The sequence below is a fragment of the Poecilia mexicana genome, unplaced genomic scaffold (genome assembly GCF_051168715.1).
Source record: "Poecilia mexicana isolate PSO_F unplaced genomic scaffold, ASM5116871v1 scaffold_13, whole genome shotgun sequence".
Taxonomy (NCBI): domain Eukaryota; kingdom Metazoa; phylum Chordata; class Actinopteri; order Cyprinodontiformes; family Poeciliidae; genus Poecilia; species Poecilia mexicana.
In genome coordinates this window covers 19,176,548-19,191,369 of record NW_028263382.1, presented here as the reverse complement: position 1 = coordinate 19,191,369, position 14,822 = coordinate 19,176,548, and the positions used below count along the sequence as shown (strand labels likewise).

The following is a 14,822-nucleotide window of genomic DNA, read 5'->3' as shown; positions in this document are numbered from 1 at the left end:
AAAATAAATAAATAAACAAACATAAAAAACAACTTTGAGAAATATTATTTCTGATATGACAAATCGGACACACACGCGTACATTAATAATTATATTAAAACTGTACCGCTACCTCTTTTGCACTTTGTGTAAGTTTCTAAAACTGATTTTTTTAAATTTTATTTTGAAAGGTAACTAAATGGACCCTTGATCGTATTTTTGCAGTCTTGATCCCATTGTTTTCACTTTATCTTGCGAGATCGGTGACATATTATTTCAACAAACTACTTTAGGCTGTGTTTGGAAAAGAAGATAAACTAATACATCCAATATTATTTGCTTTGTGCGGTGGCGCTTATTTAATAACAACCACCACTTCATTAAACACGTTTTAAAGTGTTTTTCTTTTTTTTCTTTCTTTTTTTAAAGATTTTCTTTTAAGTAGAACATGATGTTGTCGTTCAGTTATTGTGTCCCGAAGAAAAGGAAAAACTCGCCATTTAAACATATTGTCTGTGTGACTGGTTGAAGGCTGTACATTTTTAGTCAGGATAAATGTTACCTGAAATTCGGACTTCAGCATTGGAAAGTATGTGGGTTCTTACTCTGAACTCAAAATCTAACATGGATGCCTTGAAAATTAGGCTTTGCAGTCTGAAGCCTGAAGTGACCCAAATCCGATTTTTTATTTTTTATTTTTTTTGCCTGTATATGATATTTTCATGACAGTCTTAACAACACAGATCGGACTTGTTCTAATGCGACCCAGGATACTTGGATATGTGGTCCTAAATCCGATACATATATAACCTATCTTTTCAAACGTGACCTGAATCTGTATATCGTATTCGTCCAACCTGAACGTCATTGATACTCGACAAACGTCACTATTCTGCGTCCTGATACACGCAAGCGGGAAGAAATCATCAGCCATGTTGGACGACAATGAGGATTGAGTTGCTAATGAGCTGGCTCCTGTCAGACAACAACTTTAAAATCGTAAGATATGCTCCACTATTAGCATCCACATTTACTTCCGCAAACACTGAGCACTTCTCTTTTTTTTTAGCGGTTTGCAAAACACTGTGTGAAGATATGTTTGACGTTTTTGCGTATGCGGGACACTGTGTTTGCCGTTTACGGGAGATGAAGTGTCAACGGGCACGCACACAACAAAATCAATGTTGGCTTTGATTTAATGACTTTTCTTTTGATTTTTGCCATTTAGCTTGACTGAAAGCATTTCTTATTGAATATACTCTGCTTCTTTGGTTGTATCAAAGTGTGAAGAATTTCAGTGTCAAAACAAAGTTTAAAAAAGATTAAGGTATCATTTTTATATTTATTTCAGACTAAGACATCAGAAATTATGTATTAAGTATGTGAATGTAAAATGAACTATTATCACTTTTAGTGGTAGTAGTAGTAATATTTACAAATTACTTGTGTTTTTTTCAGCACACCATTCAAAGTTTTTCTTTAAATGTTAACCTTTTTCCTGATGGTGTTAGCATATTTGTGCATAATATTAATTGAGTAATTTGGGCCATAGAAGAAGTGTAGAGTCTAAAATACATTTGTAGGTGCAAAGTGGATGTGTCACTGAGAAATGTATGTAAAAAATCAGCCATAACTGGACACAGCCTTACAGATGTATCATCCAGACTATTTTTGTAAAGTTATAGCAAAAAGCTCTTTGTAAGATTGAGATTGGCATGGTTAAACTAAAATTTTCTGCCTATCAAACGTTCTTGTCTTGGTTATTGAAAAGATTAAGCAAACAGAATTAGCATTAAATTAGGCATTTTTAATAAGCCAGCAGAATGACTGATGATTCAGTATAGATTTGGTCATAATTCTAACTTTTTTGTTATGAGTTATTATTTGTTCTCCCTTGAGAGTAGAAGTAATATGTAGTTGTGAATTGGAGGGAAAATAATGTATGCTTTTAAAAAAATTATAAACAAAAATCTGAAAAGTGTGATGTGCATTTGTTTTTATACCACTTTACTCTGATATGTATGAAGTAAACCCACCTCAGCCAAATGCCTTTAGGCGTCGGCTAATTAGTAAACTGAGTAAACAGTCCACCTGTGTATAATGTAATCTCAGTCTAATTACAGCTGTTCTATGAAGGCCCTTAGAGGTTTGTTAGGGAACATTATTGAACTAACAGAATCGCAAAGACCAAGAAACACAGCAGACAAATCAGGGAGAAAGTTGTGGAGAAGTTTAAAACGTGGTTATTGAACAATATCCAAAACTATATCAGTGCATCAAACAAAAATAGAAAACATTGGACACAAATTGAACCTATCAAGATATGGCTGTCCGACTAAATTATGAAGCCAGTCAGAAAGGAAGATCAGAGGCTCAAGTTAACTCTAGAGGATCTGTAGAGAGTCTCCAATCAAATGGGAGAATCTGATGAAAGGATAAACATTCAAGTCACAATAGTGTTTTTTTATTTTTTTTTTACAGGAGATTAAAAAGTTTTCTCTGTCAGTATGCTGCTGCTGGAAACTGAAGACCCAGAGGAACCTTCATGAGAGATGAATACAGTTCTATCTGATTGAATATAAAATAAGCCACTGTTGAAAGTAAGTTATAATAAGTATTATTATAACTTACATGAGAATATTAAAAATTTTAAAATGGAGAAAACCTTGTATACCTTTCCTTTCGCTTTACAATTATGGAATTCTTTGTTGCATGTTATTAAAATACATGAAGAATTATAGCTGTAAGATGAGAAAATGCGATTCATCTATTTGTAAGGCATAATATGTGCTTTTAACCTTTTTAATGCAGTGTATTTTTTAAAGGTAATGTTTTCATAATCATTTTTATTTAATTATCATTTCATTATCAATTGTTTTGAAAATATAATACACTCACAACACAACAAAAATGACATGTATTTTTCTGACGAGGTATCTCATTACTCCTAACAAACTATAGAAATACAGCATGTTACAGTCACATAAGATGGTTATTTAAATAACATCCAAGAATCATTAGCTCCATATAAACACATATAAACGAATGCATTTCCGTTGGAAATGTTCTCGATCATCACCTCAATTTAATCTGCACAACAAAAAACAGAAACTTTGAATTCCTTTTTTTCCATGTGCCGACAAAGGAAGACATTCTTCCTTTCCGCTTTGCCTTAGACAGTTTTATTTCCCAAGCTAACAGTTTGGAGAAAGAGGAAGAAGATCCCAGTGGTAAGGCGAGATCAATGTTACAGGCCTTCTCCATGCTGCCTGTTTCGCACAGAGACAACAGTGTCTCACACTGATAGCCCTAGATACACTGTCACATGATTTCAACTTCTCTCATTGAAGTTAATCCCTATAGTTTGGACAACTTGTACAACGTGGGGAGAGACTGTGACAGATAGGTTTCCGGTGCTCCGCCTGTCATGCACTGGGTCTTGTGAATGACCCAATTAGGCACAATTCCTGTTTCTTCATCCCTTTGGCTGTGTTAGTTCCATAGCCCGAGAGTATAAAAACAGGGGAAGCACCGTGAATCTTGTGGGTGATCATGTGTGCAGTGTCCGGTGGCGACAAGATTTCTCCACTCTTTTTGTCTCCTGACCTCCTTTGTAGCTAACAGTGAGAATCAAACCTCAGATTTCTTTTCTCTTTTCAGAAAAGGAAAGGTTATGAATTGACGAGTCAGAGGCTTAGTGAGTTTTCAGGCACACGTCATGTCTGACTTCAAATGCATTATTGCGTAGTGCAATATAGCAAACCTATAAAATTACTTTTGCAATAAGGAAATAAAATGGTGATTATCCACAGTTGGTATTAAAGGCTGACATAAATGAGCAAAGTTTGCATCATTGTTTTAATGTTGATTCAAACAAATTTGTCAACCAGTATAAATTTTGTCACAGCTTTGCTTCATTACTTTAATTCATAGGACTTTTGATACAGAGTTCTATTTTATGTTTAGGCCTTTTATCTACTTTTCCATTGTTTCCTATGTTGCTACCCAGCGTCTCCCATGCAGTTCCTCCTTCAGCCACAGGAAGGCGCTCCACACCGTTCTAGCGCATTTAATCCAATCTGAAGAAGCTGTAGCATATGTGGCTGAACAAATAAGGCAGATTAAGGGAGCCAGTGGTCCTACATTTGGCATCACAAAGCTTCTTTACTGGGACACTGGTACCTAATCCTCACAGCTCTGATCATTACAGCTGATAAAGAGGAGGAGAGCACTCTACATTATCACATGTTCCCAGGTCCTTCTTTTCTTGTCTTCACCATGTGAACAAAGATGCAAACCTTCTAGCTTGGCTTTGAGACTGTTTGTCTGTGGTTATTAGTCATGTTTCTGTTTCTGTTTAAACTATTAAGACTAATATTAACATCAGAAGATGTTAATATTAGCAGTGAGCAGGTTTTTGCTCACTGAATATGGATTAATCCATGTTTTAGAGGTGAAATGTAGGTCATATGTAATCTTTCAAAAGTAGAACTTGTTAGATTTAATCATGTTACAACCCCTGACTTTAATGTGTTTTCTTGGGATTTTATGTGATAAGCCAACACAAAATAGTGGATAATTGTGACATAGAAGGAAATTCAATTAGATTTTCTACAAATTAAAATATGAAAAGTGTGGCATGGATTTGTAATCGGCACTCTGAATCAAAACTTTGCAGAACCACCTTTTCCTTCCTACCAATTTCTCATTGCAAAATAGCTGAGAATGTGGAAGGAGAAAATTAATTTTCAAATCAGATTCCAAGTTGGATTTCAATCTGGATTTTGCCATTTTGGTGATTTTGGAAGGCAAATCTTTTTTTTTACTGGATTTTATTCAGGAACATTTTTATGTTATGATGCAGAATGATAAAAAGTCTTTCAGCACTATTTTGACTATGGAAACAGTATTGTAATTCCAGCAATCCACCCCACCTCCCCGTCCTTTTAGCGTCTCTGAGCCTCACGATAATCAGCCCCGTAGCCCAATCACTGTAAGTCTATAATGCCGATGAGAGATTTGCTGAATCTGCTGCCGTTTAGGATGCGGCGTAATTACAGCACAGACATGATAGAGCTGGATGAGCAGTAAATGGGGATCACAGTGGGGCAGATTGTCCACATGTTTCCGAGGCAAATCTCATTTCGGGATCCAATCTAGCATACTGTTTTATTAGCAGGGTGGATGGGGTCAATTAGCTTTAACACCAGTTTATTCAAATGTTTAAACAGATAAATTGTAGCTTTAGCTTTTCTCTTTGCTAATTGATTTACAAATTAAGACAATGATAAAAACATTTGCTCTTTCATATTTTAAATAACAGCCATTGTTTATTACTCTTATGGTTTTGACATTTTCTTTACATGCTGCAGCTAGCCTGCTTTTCATAATGAGCTGCTTCAAATTCTTTCCCTCCCAGACATGTTAGCTCTCTAACAAGGTGTTCACATTCACATCTGATTCTACGAGAAAAGATGAGCGTGTAGATGAGGTTTAAATGGAGTAACCAAGACAGTAAGTTAATGGAGACACTCTCACTGCATGATTCTAACTTTATGAAGAAGACATGATTTGGACAATGTGTCTTTTAAGATTGTTACTTTTAAATGAATTTGTGCTCTCGGTCTTGAGGCAGGCAGAAGCATGATGAAGGGAATAGCACTCTCTCACAGGCTATTCACACTTACTCTTGCCCCTGTGGTGGTAGTTCTACCCTCTGCAGGGTATCTATATGTTTTTTTCATTCAGAGGAAAAGCCTTACTGGCACATATATGAGTCACATAGGCTGCCGTCTGAAAAGGCTGTGGTGGGAGTTACATATTCCCATATTTGCGCTCCTCAAGGCACTAGTCATACCCACACCAGTCTCCCTAGTTACTCCACAGCTTGCACACACAAATGGAGACACACTTGGGCTTTCAGTGTTTGTTCAAAAACCATGGATCCCACCTGATGCTCTGGGTGCAACAGAGCAGATGTTGCTGTAGCTGTGGGCGGGAGAGCGGTGATAGGCTGTGGACATCCTCATTACCGAGTTGCTGTTAGGGCACTGCTCTCGAGTGGGATATGCTTAATGAAGTGGTCCTGTAATCATTCACACCGAGGCCCACATGGAACCTGTGAAAACCCAACTTGTAGAAATCAGTCTAAATCAACTAGAGTGATTTAGGAATACACACAGGTGCCTATTGTGGAGTAGACTAAGGACTAACTAAGATGGAGATATTGAAACCTGCAAAATAAAATCAATTCTTTTCATCATTAGTCAGATTAAACAGCTAAATTTTGGTTAGACCCTCCAAGAACAGATACGAAAATCAAATTAAAATCAATTAACAAAATGAAAATATGGATATAAAGTTCTAAAAAATATTTGAAAGACAAAAAAAAAAAGAAATATTAGGATGAGGCTAGAATGATCTACATATGCAGGTCTGGAACAAATTAAGAGACCACTTCACTGAACCCCATTGAAAACCTCATGGTTATTCCACCAAGTATTGATTTCTGAACTCTTCCTGAGTTAAAACTTTACCATTTCTAAATGAATATGAACTTGTTTTCTTTGCATTATTTGAGATGTGAAAGCACGGCCTCTTTTTTTTATTGTTTTAATAATTTCTCATTTTTTGAAAATAAATCCTAAATTTTTGCTAGGAATTTCAGAGACATGTTGTCAGTAGTTCATAGAATAAAAGAACAATGTTCATTTTACTCAAACATATACCTATAAAAAGTAAAATCAGAAAAACTGATCATTTGTAGTGGTGTCTTAATTTTTTCCAGAGCTGTATATGCTGTGAAAAACAACTATGACAAGTTAAATTAAAAATACTTGAAACGTACTTTATTATATTTGTTCATCAGTAAATCCAAATTTAAGAGTAAGTTATACCCACACTATAACTTACAATTGCTAACTGTAAGAATAGTCACGTAAAAAACTAATACAATTTACTCAATCTGCATTTGTTCTGGACTACAAATGCAGATTGTAGTGGATCATTTCACCCAGCATGAACCATGCTGCAGCCTGAGCCTTAGCTACGATGTCTGCTGAGGCTCGACAGGATTGAAGACAAACTGATATTCCTGTTCATTATTTCTCAGTGAAAACGTCAGTTTATGAAATGGTAAAATATTCCACAAAAGTTATATGTGATCTACTTCTATGTTACGTAGGATGGACGCTTAAGGGCGAATATTTGAATTGGCACGTGGCGCCATGTTGATTGCTTTACTGTCTAATAACTGGAGTGAAATGGGCTGAGCGAAATGGCATGTTCCCCTAAATTTAATTCCGCCACTAAGTGGGGCCTTAAAGATCCCTTTCTGCTCCTGGAGGAACAGAGTTTATGATGTAAACAGAGCAACATAGATGGAGGCGTCTTGTCCACAGTTGTTCATGATGGACATTATAAATGTTTTCATTTCTGTGAAATGAGAGATTATAGTTAGGAGGGTAGGCTTTTGTGCTGTAATATAACCGGTGGGTTGTCGGCTTGAACTCTGATCTGTCCAGCTCATTTTGTCCTTGGGCAAGATACTTCACCCACCTTGCCTGCTGGTGGGGGTAAGATGACTTCTTAGCTTATAACTATCATTGTTTGTATGAAACGATGAAGGACGGATTGTAGCATAACATGCTCTGAAGTCCTTAGACTTGATAAAGTACAAAAATTCAGGGCATTTGTAGTGTGATCTTACAAAATATTTCATTATCAAGTTCATAATGTACTAAGAGCTGTTAGATGTTGCACAATTTGTTTAGTTATACCTTACATATCCCAATTTTGTGTTGGTCTAGTGGTGTGGACACTTTTTCTTTTAAATCTCTCGGATGCAGTTAAATTCTCAATCTATTTCCTTTTTTATTTCCGCTTTGCCTTGCGAAGGGAATCGCTGGAGTTGCTTTTATCTATTACAGGACCGACAGATGGAGCAGGTGTGTGTGTCACATTCCCAGTGTGACTCCCAGAGGTTGCATCCGATGCGACACCTGGAGTTTGCTCCCTCATTAGGATGGGCATCTCCAAGGTTTTTCCAATTACACGCACTGAACCTGGCTCTTTGTTCCCATGAGTGAATGGAGATCAGGTACACCTCATCTCTCACCAGCAAATTGCTCTCACACACTTGCCATGCAATATTTGGAGGGCGTCTACGTTATTCCCGTACTCAGTTCTGTTTCTCTGAGAAGACACCACACTGAATGAATATTGCGATGAGGGCTGGTGCACCAGCTCACCTTGCAGAGCGCTCTTGAGTCTCCTTTGCGCTTGACTGTGTCCCTCTGTTCTTACAGCTATCCATCAGTTTCATAGTATGCAATCTGCATCATCTCAGCCTCCCACCACCCACCCACCAGAGTAGGGGGTGTAGAGTGGTTGTAGGATGGCCTGAATGATAGGAAGAAAGGAGGAGGTTGGACAGCAATGTGGAGGGGGGGTCAGGAGGGGCTCCTTCATACATTTTTATGACCACATAGATAAGGTCAGTGGTGTGCCATCGTTACTAGGCAACACAGCAACCCTGAGTTGGATTGAGTTGTGAAGCTGAGAAGTCAGATATTCTTCTTACAACAGCCCCGCTTCAGTTGTGCTCTGTGCATTTGACAGCGGGCCGTCTGCCTCCGTGTGTGCTTCGTGAGTCAAGGCTGCAGAACTGCTTCAACTGGACAATTGACTGCGACACTGGAATAATTAGAAGGTCATTGATTGGGTTGTTATGTTACAGCCGTGTCCAGGATATACTGATGTCTGTGGCCGTTGTCATTCGCGATGATGGTAACGGTGATAAAAAATGATGATGAAGGTGTTTGATTATACATTTTTAATGATTCGGTTTATGTGGGGATATATCAGAGCGTGGGCGTATTGATTTTTCCATTTTTTTTTGAGCAGAGAAAAGGAGGAGACAGAGACCAGGCGCAGATGGAGCTAGAGTACAAATGACCAAAATCCACCCCATTCTCTCCCTCCCTGTACTTCTATTTTCCATCTTCACTCAGATTCCCCACCTCTCCCCCATTCCCATTTTCCTCTAACCCCCACTCCTCCGTCAGCCTCACTTCCTTATTCCTGCCACACCTTCAGGAGCTTTTCATTACGTTTTTTTGGTTCCACCCCCCCAAACTCTCTCCCTCCTCCATACGCTCTCACTCCCCTGCACTCTTCTCCTCCCATTTCTGTCCCCTTCAGCGTCCTAGTTTAGCACGTCAAGGTTGGCTACAGATATGCTCCTCTGTGCCTTGGGGCTAACCAATGGGAAACTGGCTTGGGTAGGCTGGGGTGTTAGCTGCAGGAACTGTGGGAGATGGGAAAGGTTACTGAATTGCAAAGTCTGTGGTCCATTCCTCAGACCGGAAATTTAATCTTTCAGACTGATTTGTGTTAGCAGTTCATATATAGAGCATCTTTGAAGATAGGCTAAAACAAAAGACAAAAAAAATGCAATACTGCATTGTGGTGGTAATGTTAAGTAGCCGTGTGTTTCTTTCAATGTTCATCTTATTGGTCGAAACCAATAACAAAAGTGTGTGAAAAGCCGATAAAGCCTGGTAGGTTAATCAGCTGCGAGTTTTCCCCAGCCTCCAAAACGGCTCGAATTTACTCTGTACGCAAGCTGACTTCAAACACAAAGTTTGAATTCGGATGCTATTTGAACTGCTATTTAAAGCATGTGATTGTTTCTTCACAACTTCAGTTAGTATATTTTGCAAAAAACAATAATCCCTATTCTTTTAGAATTTAGCAGTTTCTACTCTGGTGAGTTTTTCTTGGTTTTCCAGTGGCACATTGCTGTATTAAATTGGAAACTATAATGTATGAAATATAGTGCAAGACTACTATAAAAGCAAGATATGTTTAAACCAGTTCCTGGCACTACACCTTTTATATTCTGTCATTTCTGTTCACGGTGATTTAACAGAATTATTTTAAGATTATCTGCAATTACACTCCACGATGTCTCAAGCCATTTTAGTTTAAATTCCTTATAAAATAGTGATGACTTCAGCTCTCTTGAAAGGTTTTCTTTCTTTTGAAAAGTGCTGCACTTTTTTTAAATTTAAAACCAGCATTTTGTGTGAATGGAGATTCACATCAAGTTATATATAAAAAAGGGCTGCTTTTGAATTTGTATTCAGATTACATTCATTGCATCCAATTTGTCCAATGCCTGACAAATTATGGCTGTGGTTTCCTACAATTTGACATTGTCAACAAAGTACTGGACAAACTGAAGTCCTGCCATTTGTGATGATCTTTGTTCATATTCATCTATATACCATTACTTTGTTAATTCTAAAGACACATGAAACAGATTAAAATGTTCTTTGTAGATTTCCAGTTCTTACCAGGACAAAGGTGAGTTTCTTTCTTTAGCCGTTTCATCTATTGTCGAACCTCTTATTTATGTAGGGTCACAGGGCTTGAACAAAACCTTCTTCCTACAATGCAACAGAGCTAACAAGTGCGCCACCATGCAATCCAAGTTTGTGTTCATAAAATGTCTTTTTAAATGAGAAAGGAGCTTCAATCATCAGTTTATCTGTTATCTTTACAATCCTGCTGGTCAATTTGCCTCTAAAGTGCTCATATTTTCAGGTAATTTAACAGATTACCATTTGGAATTACTGTAATTTCTGGAATAAAAGTGTCTACTTTTTTAATACGCTTTAAACACTGCATCTTCAACATTGATTTGGCTAATATATTTATGTCTACCAAAGGGGTTTTGAAAGACTGGACTGTTGCATGATGAAGGGGACAGCATGAGCTCAAGGGTGAATTTGCCTCGAGACGAAAATGGCACTGAAAGCGACAACGGAAGAGAGACTAAGGACGTTTGTCTGAGATGGTTCAATTCCAACACTGAAAAAGAAGGCCTAAGTGGTTTTAGTCTGCAGGAGGAATAGTTAGACCAATGGCTATTTCTGGTAGTCTGCTGTATATGTTTTTGAAGCAGCTGTGTTACAAGCACTGCTATATATGTGTATGTGTGTATTTCATGAATGAATGAATAGTTTAAAAAAATCTTTCTGTGTAAATATCTCATGATAAAACATGAACATGTGCAGATTAGATAAGTGCAGCCTATATATGTATTTTTTTTCTTTTTAAAGTTTTTTTAAAGTTAGTGAGCTTCAATACAGATGCACTCAATAATTTGGAAATTACGGTAATAGTTTATCACCAATCATTGTCTTAAAGCTTTAGCTTGAGTGTGAAGTTCATAATATGTTTAGTTGTTTGAAACTATTTTATAGTCTTTAGGACATTTGTCTTTTATACTGTTGTTCTGAAATCAGCGTTTTATTTTGAAGGGTTGCACTGCCAGAGCAAGGAAATAAATTCAGTTTTTTATTTATAGTGAGAAACTTTCACATCACTAAAAGATATAAAGGTCAAAATGTCATGCAAAACCCACTGAAATGAGAAAGTTTCTCATAACAAGATGAGTTTTATGTCTCGCTAACACAACATTTCTTGTTCATTTTTTATTTTAATCAGAAGAGTTTTATATATATATTGTAATAATAAAACCAAAATCTGCCCTAAGATAAGATATTTAGTTTTTAATGGGATATAAATCTCATAACAAGTTTTTATATTTCATAATAAGGTGATCTTGAATTTATTTCTAAGCTCTGCCACTCAAATGCTACTATGATTTTATAAGTTTCAACTATTTTTGATTTAACTTCTAGGTTTATGACGTAATTTACGCATTACTATTCTGTATTTTATTTTTATCTGTAGTTCTACTGATAAAATCACACAAAGGGACTTTCTAGGCCTAGGGTACTTAAATTCACCTGAGTTAAATTCCCCCCCTGACTCTTGTCTCACTCCACAAAATGATTTAACTTATTTTTTTATCTTAAAACAATATATGTAAGCTAAATACATTTTCTTAATTTTTATAATAATGTAATATCTTGTGAAAAGCTCTACCATACAGGTATATATAGCATAACAGTGCAGCCACAGCTGCTTGATTCTTTTTCCAGAATACACACTTGATCTTTTTTATTTTACCAGCCAATGTAACCACACTAAGAACCCCTCTATATTCTCTTTACATGGACATCAGAACACATTCATCTCATTTTCAGTATTTTGTCAGGCGTACCTGATGACTTCAAAATACCTGATTGACTTGTCGCAGTTGGCGCCCTCTTGGTTGTAATTTAAAGAGCGTGCATGTGTCCTTATGCTGATTGACCTGCAGGTGTCTTTTCATCCCGAGGGGACTGTGCAGTGTAAAGCTATACCACACAGAAGTCTGTTTAGGGGACCCATCACTCTAGACTGGGCAACTTGTAACCTTACACTCACTTGTATCAGGAGCCACGAGTGTGGCTTGTCTTTTATCAATGTCATTGTCTTAGCAAACAAAGGGGATCATCATAGCTGTGCTTAGGATGTTTCTATTCTGAGTTAATGGGCCGCATATTGTAAAGGCAACCTGATCCTCCTCTGGGTGGTGGAAGAGTGAGCCGAGGGCCGACATTTTGCTGGTGATTGGCCAGTCTGTGTTTTGTTGTGAGAGACACTGGTCTTCACAGGAGTTGTCAAAACAAGTGGCCCCATCCTTAGGGATTAACCCACCCGCCAGCACTCACGCCGGTAAAATAAGAGTCGACCAGTGGGACATACAAGGAGGGACGGATGTATGTGCGCACAAGCAGGTGTGGGGAGGCAGTGACATACTGGGAAGACGATACAGGATGGAAGAATCCACAGCTGAAGGAGAATGTCCTTCATCATTGGGACAAATTACAGATTACAGATTTTTATAAGAAATACCAGCCTTTTTGGTTTATGTTCCACTCAATCAACAATGACAGAAGAGCTGCACTTCGCTCAGCTGATACTACAAGTAAATGACTGCCGAAGTCAAATGTGTTTTACCTTTGCGAAATATCACAGCAGATCAGTGAGCAAAGTTTCAGTATTATACCATTATTAATTCTCTGCAGCAGTGGAATACAGTTTATTTGTTCACGTTGCCTGGTAATGAACAATTTTCTTGTGCGGCCCCTAAAAAATAGTTCTTCAGGCCAGGGACAGTATTTTGTTGAAGTAGCAATTGTGTTGCCGAATCCTTAGGAAAGTAGAAATTGGATTTTTGACAAGCCCCTATGATACCAAATCAGAATTTGCTTAATAATCCATGCGGATGGAAGCTGTTGGACAGAGGTATGTTGCTACGGGAGAACATAAAATGTGCAGATAACTCCCTAAGTATGTTTGGAACAAAATATAGTTAATATTATCAATCTTTCTTGCTTTTGCCCCTTTTTAAAATAGTTCCAGCCCACATTCTTTATCTTGACTTGGGAAACAGCAAAACTGACCCATCAGAGTACTCTCTGATGTAATTACCTTGTTTTAAGAATGTCTATATTAATTATTTAAAATTTTTAAATTAGTTTGCATCAGTATAGCTTTAAACCTGATGGCCCACTTTAGTAGCCTATAACAAGTCTGCAAAAGATTAACTGGTATGTTAAGTCAAAGTTACTTGAATAGGCATACTCACATGAACTGGTTGGTAGACTTGGAAAGAACTAACAAACATGGATGATAGAAATAAAAATATCTGTGCATGTCACAATTGTACATAAATCTTGTCTTACCAGCTATACACTTAGCTGGTAAGACAAGATAATGTCAAGTTAACAGTTTGGTAGAGAACAAAGGAAACTGGGCAGTGTGTAATCTTAACAAAACCAATGATTTAATAAACATCCAGGTGTGATCGGACAAAAGCGAACAAAGGAAAAGAATGAACCAGGTCATTGAAAGAAGGTGTTCCAATCACATCTAGGGCTATAAATGTATAAAACCTAGGCATGCAGACATTTTGTGAAAGATTTGTGAAAGTTGCTTTCATGAGCTCTTTTAATTTCAGTGCAGTACCATCATAGGATGACACCTGTGCAAAAAGTCCAATGGATAAAATTTCCTTGCGACTAGATTTTCCAGTCAGCTGTTTGTGGTATTAACACATAGCGGAAGGGATTAGGAACAATAGCGAGTCAGCCTCAAAGTTTAGGTCATGTAAAATGACAGAGTGGGGTCAGGTCAACAACTTTCTGCAGAGTCAGCAGCTACAGATTACCAAACTTGATCTGGCACCAAGTACAAAGACCACAACCTGTAGACTCCAGAACAGTGCAGACAGACTATCAACAATGAAAACTCATGCTTGTCTATATAACAATCCAATGTATGAGTCTGAGTTTGGGATTTGCTTGCCTGATGGCATTTTGCCTAGATTAAAGTTTAGCATAAAGGTAATTATGGCTATTTTTTTCAGAATGGAAATATTGGACAATCCTGCTTCCAGCTTTGTGAGAAAAGCTTTTGCCAACACCTCTTCCAATATGTGCACCACAGCACAAAAACGGATGACTGATCTGGAAGAGACTGACTCTTCTGCACAGCCGTAACCTCCAACTGATAGATCACATGCAGACGAACGAAGGTGGAAAAATGTGAGCCAGCTCTCCTAGTCTAACAACAGTGTCTTTCCTTACCAATAAAACATAATCTTGGACCTTATGGAAAGCCTTCCCAGAAGAGCTGAAGCGGTTATAGCTAACAGGTCAACATCATAATGACATCAAATCACTCAAGTGTATATTTGTGTGCCAATTCAATTAATGTTTCCAAATAAAACATCCATTTCATTTATACTTAAGTGAATGTTTTAAATGTATTTTACTTAATCAACTGATGTTTGTTATTAACATGAAATTGTGTACTGTGAATTTTAAGATTGTCTAGTCATTATCTGGCCTTTGGGGGAACTCCTTTAAAAAATGGACATA

At 37.4% G+C, this 14,822-nt stretch overlaps 1 long non-coding RNA gene across 1 annotated transcript; it reads left to right on the top strand.

Annotated features, from left to right (window-relative positions):
• The first annotated feature begins 44 nt into the window (after positions 1-44).
• Positions 45-11,740, top strand: LOC148155804 (uncharacterized). The gene is made up of 3 exons (XR_015764973.1): positions 45-978; positions 2,461-2,579; positions 10,713-11,740. It is a non-coding gene; the product is annotated as an uncharacterized LOC148155804 (long non-coding RNA).
• Positions 11,741-14,822: the final 3,082 nt, after the last annotated feature.